At 38.8% G+C, this 13,086-nt stretch overlaps 1 non-coding gene across 1 annotated transcript; it reads left to right on the forward strand.

Moving 5' to 3' along the window:
* The first annotated feature begins 12,395 nt into the window (after window positions 1-12,395).
* TRNAA-CGC (transfer RNA alanine (anticodon CGC)) lies at window positions 12,396-12,467 on the forward strand. The gene has a single exon. It is a non-coding gene; the product is annotated as a tRNA-Ala (tRNA).
* Window positions 12,468-13,086: the final 619 nt, after the last annotated feature.

The following is a 13,086-nucleotide window of genomic DNA, read 5'->3' on the forward strand; positions in this document are numbered from 1 at the left end:
TAAAAAAAAAAAAGTTCTTCTGCATTGTTTTATTACACATAATAATGACCATCCCCCTTTGATTAATATCACATAAATATGATTAGTATACGTAACTCCTTAATAATTAAATAGCTATTCAATTTCTAAATAATGGTAGCAAGGTGATCAAAACAATGTGATGTATACTTATATGTTAAAATGTAATTGCTAAACTGATACATCTTTGAAAATGTGTTTCTTAAGGATACAATGATTTTTGGAGTGCTTACTGAGAAGAAAAGCAACTAAAAATAAGCTGTTTCAGCAGCAAGAATTTTGTTTCTGTTAAGAAGGCGTATAAAAAACCAAAACTCTATTTGAAAAGATGAGGATTGACTGTAAGCAGAATAAATATTTTATGACAAAACACATCATAGTTGGAGTTCTTATTTCAGTCCCACACAACAGTAAAAGACACTTTTTTTTTTCCCACTCGAACTTTGCTGAATTCATTATCACACTTTGGGAAATGCTTTCAAGTTACTGTCATCCCACAAAACTGTGTTAAACTTGTTCAACGACACATTTTATCACTGCAATTTCACATTTTCTCTCTCGCTAATTCAAGGGAAAATGCTCTGAAAAGTACACAGTACAACATAGTTAACTCTAGGCTCTATGTGGTACAGTACGTCTCCAGAACTTTTGCATTTTGTATAATGTACGAACGACTGAATGGTTACACCTGTGACCAACATCTCCCCTTTTCCCCAAACCTCCAGGCCCTGGAAACCACCATTCTACTCTCAGATTCTGTGAATCTGACTCTTCCACATTCCTCATTCAAGTGGCATTATGCAGTTTTTGTCCTTCTGTATCTGGCTTCTGTGAATAAATTGCTAAGACAACAGATCCCAGGTTAATTGTTCTTATCACAATGGAATACTACTCAGCCATAAAAACTGACAACATAACACCATTTGCAGCAACATGGTTGCTCCCGGAGAATGTCATTCTAAGTGAAGTAAGCCAGAAAGAGAAAGAAAAATACCATATGAGATCGCTCATATGTGGAATCTTAAAAAAAAAAAAGGATATAAATACAAAACAGAAACAGACTCATGGACATAGAATACAGACTTGTGGTTGCCAAGGGGGTGGGGGGTGGGAAGAGATAGACTGGGATTTCAAAATTGTAGAATAGATAAACAAGATTATACTGTATAGCACAGGGAAATATATACAGGATCTTGTGGTAGCTCACAGAGAAAAAAATGTGACAATGAATATATGTATGTTCATGTATAACTGAAAAATTGTGCTCTACACTGGAATTTGACACAACATTGTAAAATGATTATAAATCAATAAAAAAAGTTTAAAAAAAAAAAAGAACTAGAGGGGATTAATAAAGCCATAAACTGGTGCTTTAAAAAGAAAAAACAAAAAACCCCAAAAAACAACAAATTAAAAACAACAACAACATCAAAATAATAATAATAATGGAAGGAATCTTTTGGAAGGGATGGAAATGTTCATGGCAGTAAATTGTGGACGTAGTTTATATGGGTATGTATTTTTCTTCCAACTCATTAATGTGTAGTGTTTTTTTTTTTTGCATGTTGATAGTTATATCTCAGTAAAGTGGTTTTTAAAAACAATACGAAAGAAAGTCCAACATGTTGAACAGACAGGTTTTAAACAGGCAAAAACCTCTCAGTGAATTCTAACATTTCACCTTAATTCCTTAATTATTTAAGTTTTGTTGTATGGACCTAAAAAAAAAGATATTGGTAAAAATGTATCATAAATAAAGAAAAAAACCTTCTCTAAAATATGAGAAAGTAACATTTTTCGCACTGTGTAGATCCTGTAATATCTCTACAGACACACACGATACTTATATATGAATGCATTCACATTCATTTGTTTATTTGTATTTCTATTTAGATACATTCCGCCAAGAAAACATTACCCAGATTCAACTGTAACATTAAAATATGTCTACATGCAGTTTAAAAGTCAATCTAATTTGAAAGACAGGGGTTATTTCTTTCCGGTAAGGTCATGAGCTCATCTTTTGAGTGGCTGTTTGGGGCTATAATGTTAAAGATCTATTTTTTTAAAAAAATGCTCAATCTATGTTTGGAAACAACAAAAAATTTGAAAATCATTGTAAAACAAAGTTACATATCATAATTGAGAAACGTTGATGTCTTATTTGAAAGTCAATGTTGGGTATTTATAAAGAACAGAAGAATCTGGAGGCTAATTTTATTTACATGTATTTCTAGTATGTTTTATTTATTTTATTTTTTAATTCAAGTATAGTCAGTTATAATGAATATGTTTTATTTAATTTTTTTTGCGAGGTGGTAAATTTGGTTTTACTTACTTATTTATTTAATTAATTAACTTATTTATTTATTTATTTATTTATATATTGAATGGCGGTACCAGGGGTTGAAGCCAGGACCTCGTGCATGCTAAGCACGCACTCTACCACTGAGCTACACCCTCCCAGCTAACATGTTTTACACGTTTCCATGTGCTTCCTTTTAATTTCCGTAATAATGCACGCTCATATTGTATTGTCGTTAAGGCAATTCCTTTATATTGATAAGCAAATTAAGCTGATTTAAAATTAAAATACAACAGAGAGGCTTTTCAGTTGATTTCAGTGACTAAAATTAGCTGAACTGAAGGTTTGTGAAATTATTCTATCTGGAACATTTCCGACTGGGAATCCATACAGACATAATTTTCCTAAGACCAGGGACAGAGTGGTTCCAAGCAGATTCAGAATCTGAGTTATTCTCATAAAGGCTATCTATGTATGGCATTCTTTTTTTTTTCTTTTCCGTCTTTCGGGGAAGTTGCTCACTGGGTTATCAGAGCTGAGGGGAACCAGCACATTCTAGTGTTTTGTTTTTTCCCCTAGCAACTGAGCGACGCCTGGATCTCAGCAGAACCTCTATAAAGAGTTCTCTCCAAATGCTTTCATATATGTCGTATTGCAATAGAAAAACTGAATTAAACTCAGTCAAGAGTCAGATTTTGGGGAAAAATTCTTTAAAAATAGAAGAAGACAATAACAGAGTTTTGTGGATTCATGAAAAGCGTAATTTTAGCAGTTATTTTGATTATATTGAGGAATTAAAAAAATCAATACATATTTTAAAATCAAAGACCTCTTTCTCTACACTTGGCCATCGCACACTTGGCTTTCTTGATCCCCTGATTCAGAGATCACAGATTTTTATTACATTAGGAGACACTCATAGAGAGGAAGTCACTTGAGTGGTGTGGAGATCAGTATTTAGGTTAACTGTTCTTTAGCCACAAATCCACCCTTTCACCTGTACTGTAACCCTTGGATCCTTATTACAAGTATAAAAAGATAAATAATTCCTTTCTTGGAGACATTCATGTCTGTCTGTCTGTCTGTCTATCGATCTATCTATCTATCTATCAACCTACCTACCTACCTATTTATCCACCCATCCATCCACCCATCCATCCTTCCATCCATCCATTTATTTATCCATCCATCCACCCATTCTATCTATTATCTATATATCCATTATCTATTTATCTATCTTATCTATTATCTATCTATCAATCATCTATCAGCATTAACTGACATGCTTCTCACTTGATTTAAATTAATAAACATTTTTGGACAAAAGCATACATGTTGCAAGTCATCTACCAACACCAGGAAGTGGCATTAAAAGCTGGCCATTGTCACTGTGAAACCATCTGAATGGTGCTGTCATGGTTCTGGAGCTGGGACCAGCTTTCCGACATCCCTGTGCACGGTCCCTGCTCCTGTTTCCACCTCCACGCCCAGGATGATGGTGGGGTTGTTACTCCTCACGTGTTCTTGCGCAGGCTTCCCCGAATTGGCTAGATGGACACCCCTCCCTCCCCTCAGTAACTCTCCCCTTCCTTGACCCTCCACTTTTTCCTACTCCCCAAGCCCCCAGATAGCTACATTTCCTCTTTATGTGTTGTCTTTTGAACAGAAAAACGTGTGCACCCATTGAATCTAAATTATACTTTGTGTGCATCATACTATGTGTGGTCATTGTTCCCTGACTAGTACATCATTTTCATTAAAATTAAAGCTTAAACTTGCTCTAGTCTTCTCCTTTGTCTGTCCTTCTCTCTAATACTTTTCTTTGCTTCATTTTTTTAACCAAACACTCGAAAATCCAATGGCCATGTTAGAACTATGACACAGAACTCCTCAAACAATGAAGACGGGCATTTCTTTCTTTCTCAGGCTTCAGTTTCCTTTAGACAGCACGTCTATGCTTTAGAAATCAAACTGTAGCAATGGTTAGTCATAAGGATATATTAGGAAGGGAAAAAAAAACTTTATTTCCTATCATCTTAATGAAACACACCCCCATATACTAGCTGGCCCCTCTAAGAACTTTGAATCTGTGACCATTGGCTGCATCCCTGGGGCATGAGTTCTCTCTGTATCTCTGTGTAAATTCATGTAACTTTGACACATGATAAATTAATTCCAATCTGGATTAACCCTCTTCAAACTAACAGGTCTGTCTGGGAGCTACAAGGTTACCATTTAAAGCCCAGGAATTAAAGTCATTTACAGTTAACACCCTCTTAAGATTTTTGGATGGTTCACAATTTTGCTGCTCCGTTCCTAATATAGGTCAACACCCGGCTATTATGTAAAACCTCTAAGGACAGAACAGTGGCTGAGAAAACAGTCATGAATTATGTGCATACTCAGATGAATAATCCTAGCAGAGCGCTGATGAATGGGCCCCTTGCCAGTTTCGATTTCCAATGCTCCTTTTCTTTCCCAAAAGGAGAATAAAACATGTCACCGAACTTCACTAATTGGCATCATTGCTCCCGGCACTCTGATTCATGTCTGACTTTAAACAGCGGACGGAGTGAATACGGAGTGAAGGGAGGGAGCTGGCCTTGGTATTAAATTGTCAAAGAATTGCCCACAAAAGCTTTCCAACCTCTTGCTGTTGTGAATGCAGTGTGTTTTCTTAAACTTTCTTTCACACAATTCATGGCACGCACCGCCTCAAATTTTGACTCAATTTCTCTGCAACAATGACAGTCAAAAAAAAAAAAAAGTTGGAAATAAAAACACATTCTTTTCTTTAACCTACTTGAAATGTATTGTCTTGGTGTGGGAAGGAGGGGATAATGATGAACCCCTCATACTGCAAAATGTATAGCGTTCGGTGATACTTTGCAGTGCAGCAAATACAACTGAGGTCCAATTGTTTAGGGGGAGGTGGTGGATGCCAGTCAGCTTTTGTTCAAAATACAGAGTTAATATCAGTGCAATCAAATAATGAAGGGTCTTTTCTTCATAAACCAGTGATTCATTTATTCAGCACCAGGGTGATTAGAGAGTTTTCTGATGGGAGAAACAAAGTGTGTGTGTGTGTGTGTGTGTCTGTCTGTCTGTCTGTGTGTGTGTATTCATTCTGTTTTGTTTTACCTCCAGTGTAAGGAGGGATTATAGCCCGCATGGGTGATTAAATCTAAAAGGCTCAGAGATGTTTCAGGCAGGTCCCTGGTAAAGCCAAGACAGTCAATTTCAACTACAAGTGTTTGGACTGAAACAGTTAATCCTTCAGTATTTCTACAGAATGAACTTATGATCTATTGTCTATCCTAGAATATTTGCGACAGAGAAAGAGGGTCTGTTACCTCTTACCCTGAAATAGCAAGTTCAAAACAGACTCTTCCCAGGTCCATGGGACGTATGGCTATTCAAGCTTTGGATCTAGATTCTCAATTGTTAGAAGGACATTTGAAAGACAGAAAGGGCAGCACTGGTCTAACTGCAAGAATGATGGATGGATGAATGAATGAAGGCAAAAATGAAGGGAGTGAAATCAACACAGTTATACATGTGTTAGGAGGTAACGTTCAACATGGTTTTGCAAAGATGAACAGCACAGATACAATGTGGATTCAGTGTGCAAATGTGCTTGTACCCACTCTGTGTTCCGTGTTCTTGTACTTTGTATCTTTCCGGAGCGCACATATTTCTCTGCTGAGACGTGTCAGCATCAACGTGCACTTCCTCAGCCCACACTTTTGAAATATGTACGTCAGGGGTTACAGATTTCCCTACTGACAATTTTATGGCTCCTCTGTGTGACCAATGGAAGCACTGCTATCAGCCTATTTGCGATTCCTCTGAACGGAATCTGCTTTTCTTTCTCTGGCTGAAGTTGGGTTTAACTGGGCTCAAAAAACAATACCCACCTGTCTTAGCTCAGGGCATAGTGAGAGGACCCGGGGTTGGGGGAGGAGGGGGCTCCTACTTGCAAAGAATGGCTCTTCTGCTGAAGACACAGGCTGCTTTAGGACAAGGGCGAGAAGACACTGAGGCTGAAATGGGATCCGGATTGACATCACAGCATCACACATCTCTTCGGTGAACACCATCCTATGTGTTAGAAGATACCAGGATTTCGCACTGGGATGTGGACCGTTAGCCTTTATGCCTTGAAAAAAAAAAAAAAAAAACCTTCGTTGCTTGAGATCCATAAGGAGCTGAACTGTGCCGGCAAATATAGTTCTCACCGAGAGCTCACATTCTGGGCACAGGGGTCACAATATAGTGTTCACGTTTATGAGCATTTCAGAGCTGATCTGTTGGGGTGGATTTGCAGATGTCTGGAAAAAAAAATTATTTTCCAGGATGGTCTTTGCATGAAGATGAGTGAATTTTTCAGAGGCGCTGGATTCTAGGTTCTTCCCTGAGCAAAGGGGACTGTTTCTAACCATTCATCAAACCACTTGCATAAACTATTTAATTTTAGTGAATGTGGAAATAGACTTATGGTAACACGGGGCTTTTCATCATTCCCCGTACAACCTGGGTCTCAAGGTACCAGGCAGAGTGGTACCCTTTGTGTTAAGACACCTGGAAAAGCTGACTTTTTGGAACCACGTAGATACCTGGACACGGGAAACACAAATTTCACAATAACTGGGGAAGGACGAAAGCAGTAAATGTCATTAATGCAAGGCTTGGGGAGAACACGTCAAAAAGAGAAGAGCATTCCTGTGAGTTTTCTTTCTGATCAGTGAAGGGGTTAAGGATACCACAGGGCTGACGAAGGGAGTTCCTTCTGATCCCTCTTCACTGATCAAATTCTAAGAACGGAGGAGAAGCTTGAGCTCTTTGGGGTCCCCTTGAGGAAGCCGACACTGTCACACTGGAGCCACGGTTTAGAAGAGTTTAGAAAAGTCTGGCTGGACAATGTGGGTTTAGCAAGAAAAGTGAGGCTGGGTCATTGAGGGTAAAATTCCTGCCAAAGTGATAGCAGAGTGGCTTTGGTCTTTCAGAGACTCAGATTCCAGAACTTCTAACAGACACAGTGGAGAGTAAACCTAAAAATCGAAAAAAGTTTCCTCTCCTTGCAAAGTCATCATGAAACCGTACAAAAGATACTCTCTCTCATCCATGGTTGAAAATGGTATCATTTGAAATTCTGCTTTTAGCAGAGATGCCTTCTGGATGCTGCCTTTACAAATCTAAATAGGTCCTGACTTCAGTCTGAAAAGAATTATAAGCAGGCAGACCCAGGTCCTAAAATAAGCCAGAATGCTGCCTGAACGAAATAATGTAAAGGTGCAAAATGAAAACGTTATTATTATTATTTTTTGCTTCCTTGACTATTATATCTAAAATTTTTTTATACCAAATGAGCTCAGAAAATTATAGAATGGATTCACATCTGGTATCTCCAGCAACGTATAAGAAGGCAGATCATTGCATGAAACTGATGTTTTACAGAACTGACTTTGCTTAAAAAAATGCACATTTACTAATATATCACAGGTAAAACTTACCATTTGACTAATATGGGTGGTGTGACTAGTTATTAACCTTGAGTAGACAACTGAATGAAAGTAGTGGAAATATACTGACACAGGCGTCTTCATAAATGTCCATGTGCTGCGTGTTTACAGCTCAGCAAGCGGAGTATCCTATCCATGCAAAAGTTGGGAAAAAAAGAAAAAAGTAAGACACAAGATGATGCTGTATAATTTGGGGGAATGTGGGTGTATGGGATAAAATCTTCTTCTTGCCCCCTTAGTAAAAATTTCACTGATTCTTTGTACTCCAAAAGAAGCACATGGAAGACTCATTTTTAACACTTCATCATTCTTCATTTCATCTACACTCAATCTTCACAGTGAAGCAGAGGAAATGACGTCCTCTGGTAAACTGATTTCTTCTCCCTTCCATTTTTGAGGCTGGTGTTTATCTGTGTTCTGCCACTGAGTAAAGGATTGATTGCCACGGCGTGGAAACAGGAGACCAGGATATGACTTTCGCTCCATCGAGCGGATGGAAGAATAATATATTACTAATTATACAGACAGCGTATACTTTTAGCATGAAATGGAACCAGAAATTACAGCTTTACCATCCAATTTAATGAAAACCCAAAGGGGAAAAAAAAAAACACAAAACCAGATGTTGAAAACGATGGCTTTTAAATTTCAATCATTACCCAGTTGCCCCTGCAAACCATCATTAGCAATGGCCTTTGCTATGTGAGTAGAAAAGCTTCTTTCATGAAATGTCAAGCTGAGCTCTCTGGTGACATGAATCCTGTAAGTCAGACACGACCATCAAGCTCGAGCAACCTTCTTTTCCTCCTGGTTCACACAAATCTGTTTGGCACCACTGGCTTGCCTTGCGTGCTGAATTTGACATTATTGATATATATGTTCCCAAAGTACACTCTCACCGCACGCTCACGTAGGTAAGGCTGAATTAAATGCGGCGAGGCCCCCAGCAACTAGTTACCACATGCTTTTAAGAAATGGTTATTTTCTTCTGTGTGGTTTGGCCAAATTACCTTCTGATCACTCTTAGTTTGAAAACATCTTTACTAATAGATTTAATATAATATGGTAAGGCATTAAGTAAAGTATGTAAATGAGGCAATAGAGGGTCCTTAGATCATTTCATAATGAGCAAACAGTAGCTATGTCAAGAAAGCTGGAAGAATCAGGACTTGCCTTGTTCTGAATGACTCCCAAGAACCAGCTTGCACGTGTTACACGAGAAAAGTGGAAATACGCTTGTGCGTGAAAGGTTTCACTGAGACATAAGCACAAAAAGCAACGGTTTCAACCCCGGGGTGATGTTTGTGCATTTGGCATGTCTGGAGACATCTGGCTAAGTCTGGAGACATTTTTTTTCTTTTTTTTAAATTAAAGTAGAGTTGATTTACAATGTTGTGTGAGTTTCAGGTGGACAGCATAGTGATTCAGTTATACATATACATGTGTGTATCTATATTGGTTTTTAAGTTTCTTCTCCATTAGAGTTTATTGCAAGGTATTGAATACAGTTCCCTGTGCCGTATAGTAAATCCTCGGCGTTTATCTGGGAGACATGTTTTGGTCATCATGAAAACGTTTGGCATTGACACCCAGCAGGGAAGAGACAGAGAATGCCGGTGAACGTGCCCAGTAAGGCACGCAAGGATTATCCAGCCTCAAACGTCAAAAGAACTGAGGTTGAAAACCAGCTTTCGCAGGAGAGACGCTGTCTGTCTGCCAGTCTGTCTGTCTACCCTAGTGGGTCTCAACTGGTGGTTTAGAAACCCCAGTGGGTCTCAGCTGGTGGTTTAGGAGAGAGGCTGACACCCGTGGCAAAGGCGGCGTAGAGAAAGTGTAGTTTTAGGTACACAGTATCCACGTGCAATTCCTGTGGTCACAATGACGTGTTCTCCAAAGTTGTTACATTCCTTTCCGAGGACCGCCGTGACAAAGGGCCACGAGGTAGGGCACTGAAACAACAGACATTGATCCTCTTACAACCGGAGGCCAAAAGTCCAAGATCAAGGGAAGGTGCAGCTCAGGGGTAGAGCACGTGCTTAGCATGCACGGGGTCCTGCGTTCAATCCCCACTACCTCCTCTAAAAATAAACAAATGAATAAGCCTAATTACTTCTCCCCCCACCCCCCAAAAAAACTGGAAAAAAAAAGATGGTTGGACAAAAAAAAAATAAGAACTATGAGTGTCTCTGTGTCCACATGTCCCCTTGTTATAAGGACACCAGTCATGTTGAATCAGGGGCCCAGCCTACCCCAGTGGGACCTCATCTGAACTAATTAGATCTGCAGTGATTTAGTTTCAAACAGGTTCCCGTGACTGTGTGCGCAATTCCATCAAGCATAGGCTGAGAATTCATCAATGAACTGTCCTGACCTCATACATCAAAAAAAAAAAAAAAATCACTGGCCTTAGAGTAATCGTGTTATTTCTAGAAGGAGCACAGGTGGCAGTGACATTATCAAATGTACATCCATTGAAAATGCAAGACTAGGAGACAGAGAAGAAAACCCCTGAGTAGACAGAATATTTCCAGCCTTTCTATTCTTACCTGTAATTGTAATACAATCAACTGATAAGATACAGTATCTTCATACTAAGTTACGTTTTATTCCCAGAAAAATACAGCCTTCCTAATTCTTTTAACTTGCTTCAGAAAAAAGTCCCCCGGCGATCCCAAGAAACGGAATTCAATTTCAAAAGTAGATGAACGAAGGCAAAAGGAATAATTTGGTACCTGTACAGAAAGCAAAAATGCAAATGCCTCAGTCTCCTCCCCGTGGGCTTGGAAACACGATTTTGCATTGACCTGAGAAACCGTAATTTGTAACTGAAAATTTGTAATTTTCTCCAGGAGACTCAAAAGGAAGTTAAAAGTACATTTGTGTGTACTGTGTGCTACGGGAAGGCCAAGAGTTCAACGGTACCAATAAAAAATCAGCGGTTGTTGAATTTGGTGCAGAATAAAACACACCCACATGCTACAGGGTAAGTCCCAAGGGACTGATGGAACTTGGAGATTACGGAGGAAGGAAAATGTTTAGAGATGCACTTTGACAGAATAAATTTCAATTTGCAAACTCATAAACTGATATAGAGAAGTGGAGTTCAAATGCATATTTAACAGCAGCTCGTTTCTGGAAATTTATGTCCGTTTTCTCTTGGAACAGATTTCTCCAACTGGTGTTCGTATTGCTAGGAAAAGGGAACTTCTATCCCAGGAAATGGTAATAAAAGATACAGGTAAGACGACATATTCGATATAATCTGAAGAAAATCACACATGTTCTCTTTTGGTGAAGCAGAACATATTGTTTCAGAGCAGAGAACCTGGTCAAGCTACTCCTGGTATATATTCAGAGTCAAGAAAGATCTTGGAATGGATAAAAATGCTTTTGTAACCCTGAGGGAAAATAAATATTTTCTACATTGCTATTCACTCGAATTGAATTTTTATAGGTAGGCTATTTTTTTTAATTAAGTCAATTTTTTTATCTTGAAATAATTGCAGATTCAAATGTGAAAAATAATAGATATCTGTGTAGTCTTTGTTCAATTTCCCCCTAATGGTAACATCTCAGAAAACTCAACGGTGACTTCCCAACCTGGATAATGACGTTAGCCGTCAGGATACAGAGCACTTCCATCACGTTGATAACCAACCCACCTCCCTCCCACCTTCCACTAAAGTCTTAACCCTAGGCCAGCACTGATCTGTTCTCCAAGTCTATAATTCTGCCATTTCTATGGAATCACAGAAAATATAACTTTTGGGGACTGGCTTTTTTTCACTCAGCAGAATTCCCCAGAGATTTATCCAAGTAGTTACATGTGTCAACTGTTTGTTCCTTTTTCATTACTCAGTAGTATTCCACCAGACAGCCGTACCACACTTTGCTTCACCACTAAAATAACTTTTAAAACATGCGTAAAGATTTTAAATGGAGCACAGAATTTAAAATACCAATATCATTTTATTTATTTTTACTAAAATAGTGGCCCATGAGTTCTTCTTTGTGTACATGAGCATACTAGGTGTATGAAAGTATGTACAATATAGAATTTTGCATATATAATAGAATAATTTGAAAAAGTCATCTCTTTTATGCTATAAGCTTTAGAAAACTTCCTTCAATATTTTTAGATCACATTAAGCCTATAAAGTAACATTTACGAAGAATCACACATTGGAAATTTAAAATGATTTTTTGTGTGTTCAATTTTAATATAAATCCTATTATGAAGCCCTTGCTTAAATTATTCCTCTTTAAGCGTACCTGAGCTTTTGCTTCATCATTTCGTTTTCCTTATAACTATCCGGGAATTTTTTTGCCATTAAAAGAAATGAACATTTTATATATATGTCAAGAATAAGGAATAAAAAGTCTTAAGGGATAATAGCAAATAGTTATTAATGTCTCAACGTATCACAAGATTACAAAAATAACTTTATGAATATTATGTGAAACACTTCTCATCACCACTTTGAGGTGGGTAATTTTAATGAGCATGTCCCATCGCAGAGGATGAAAGGTGGCAGAAAGACACTGAGAGGGAGGGTGTAGCTCAGGGGGAGAGTGCGTGCTTCGCAAGCACGAGGTCCTGGGTTCAATCCCCAGGACCTGCGCACACACACACACACAGATACACAGACATTGAGTAAATTGCTAAAATTCACAGGAAGCGGTATTCTCGGGTGGGGTGTGGGGTGTGTTTTTAGGCTGGACATCTGCAGTTCGGCACCCTGCCACCAAAGCAATTACATTAAAATTTAGAGGGAAATGGGTTTGTTGGTAGGACTGACCCAAAGTGTTCCCGGACCACCAGAGAGCCCACATTTCCGCATACTTAGCTATATCCTTGTGCGAGGCCAGGTGCAGACCTCCGATGCCTTTAACAGCCTCGCCTGCGGGCTTGTGTGTCATGCAAATCAGAAAGTGCATTGTAGCAGGATCTGCAGGTCACGTCTCTGTGCATTAGACGCTGAGAAGAAACACTATTCCACACTGTAATTCTTAAGTATCCATCTGATTAGCTGGCTCAGCCTTCCTTCCAGAGGAAGAGCTGGTCTCTCCCTGGAGTAAAGGAACGGAATTGCCAGAAGGACTGCCTCTCTCCAATCCGAGAGACGTACATCCGAGGGACGCGCTTTGATTTGGCTCGGGTCCTGTCACGGTCTTTAGGTAGGAACAAGGAAATTATCGATGTGTGCTGAGTGGGGACTGAGTTAAGCAACCAATCTTAGC

This window comes from Vicugna pacos, chromosome X, assembly GCF_048564905.1.
Source record: "Vicugna pacos chromosome X, VicPac4, whole genome shotgun sequence".
Classification (NCBI taxonomy): Eukaryota; Metazoa; Chordata; class Mammalia; order Artiodactyla; family Camelidae; genus Vicugna; species Vicugna pacos.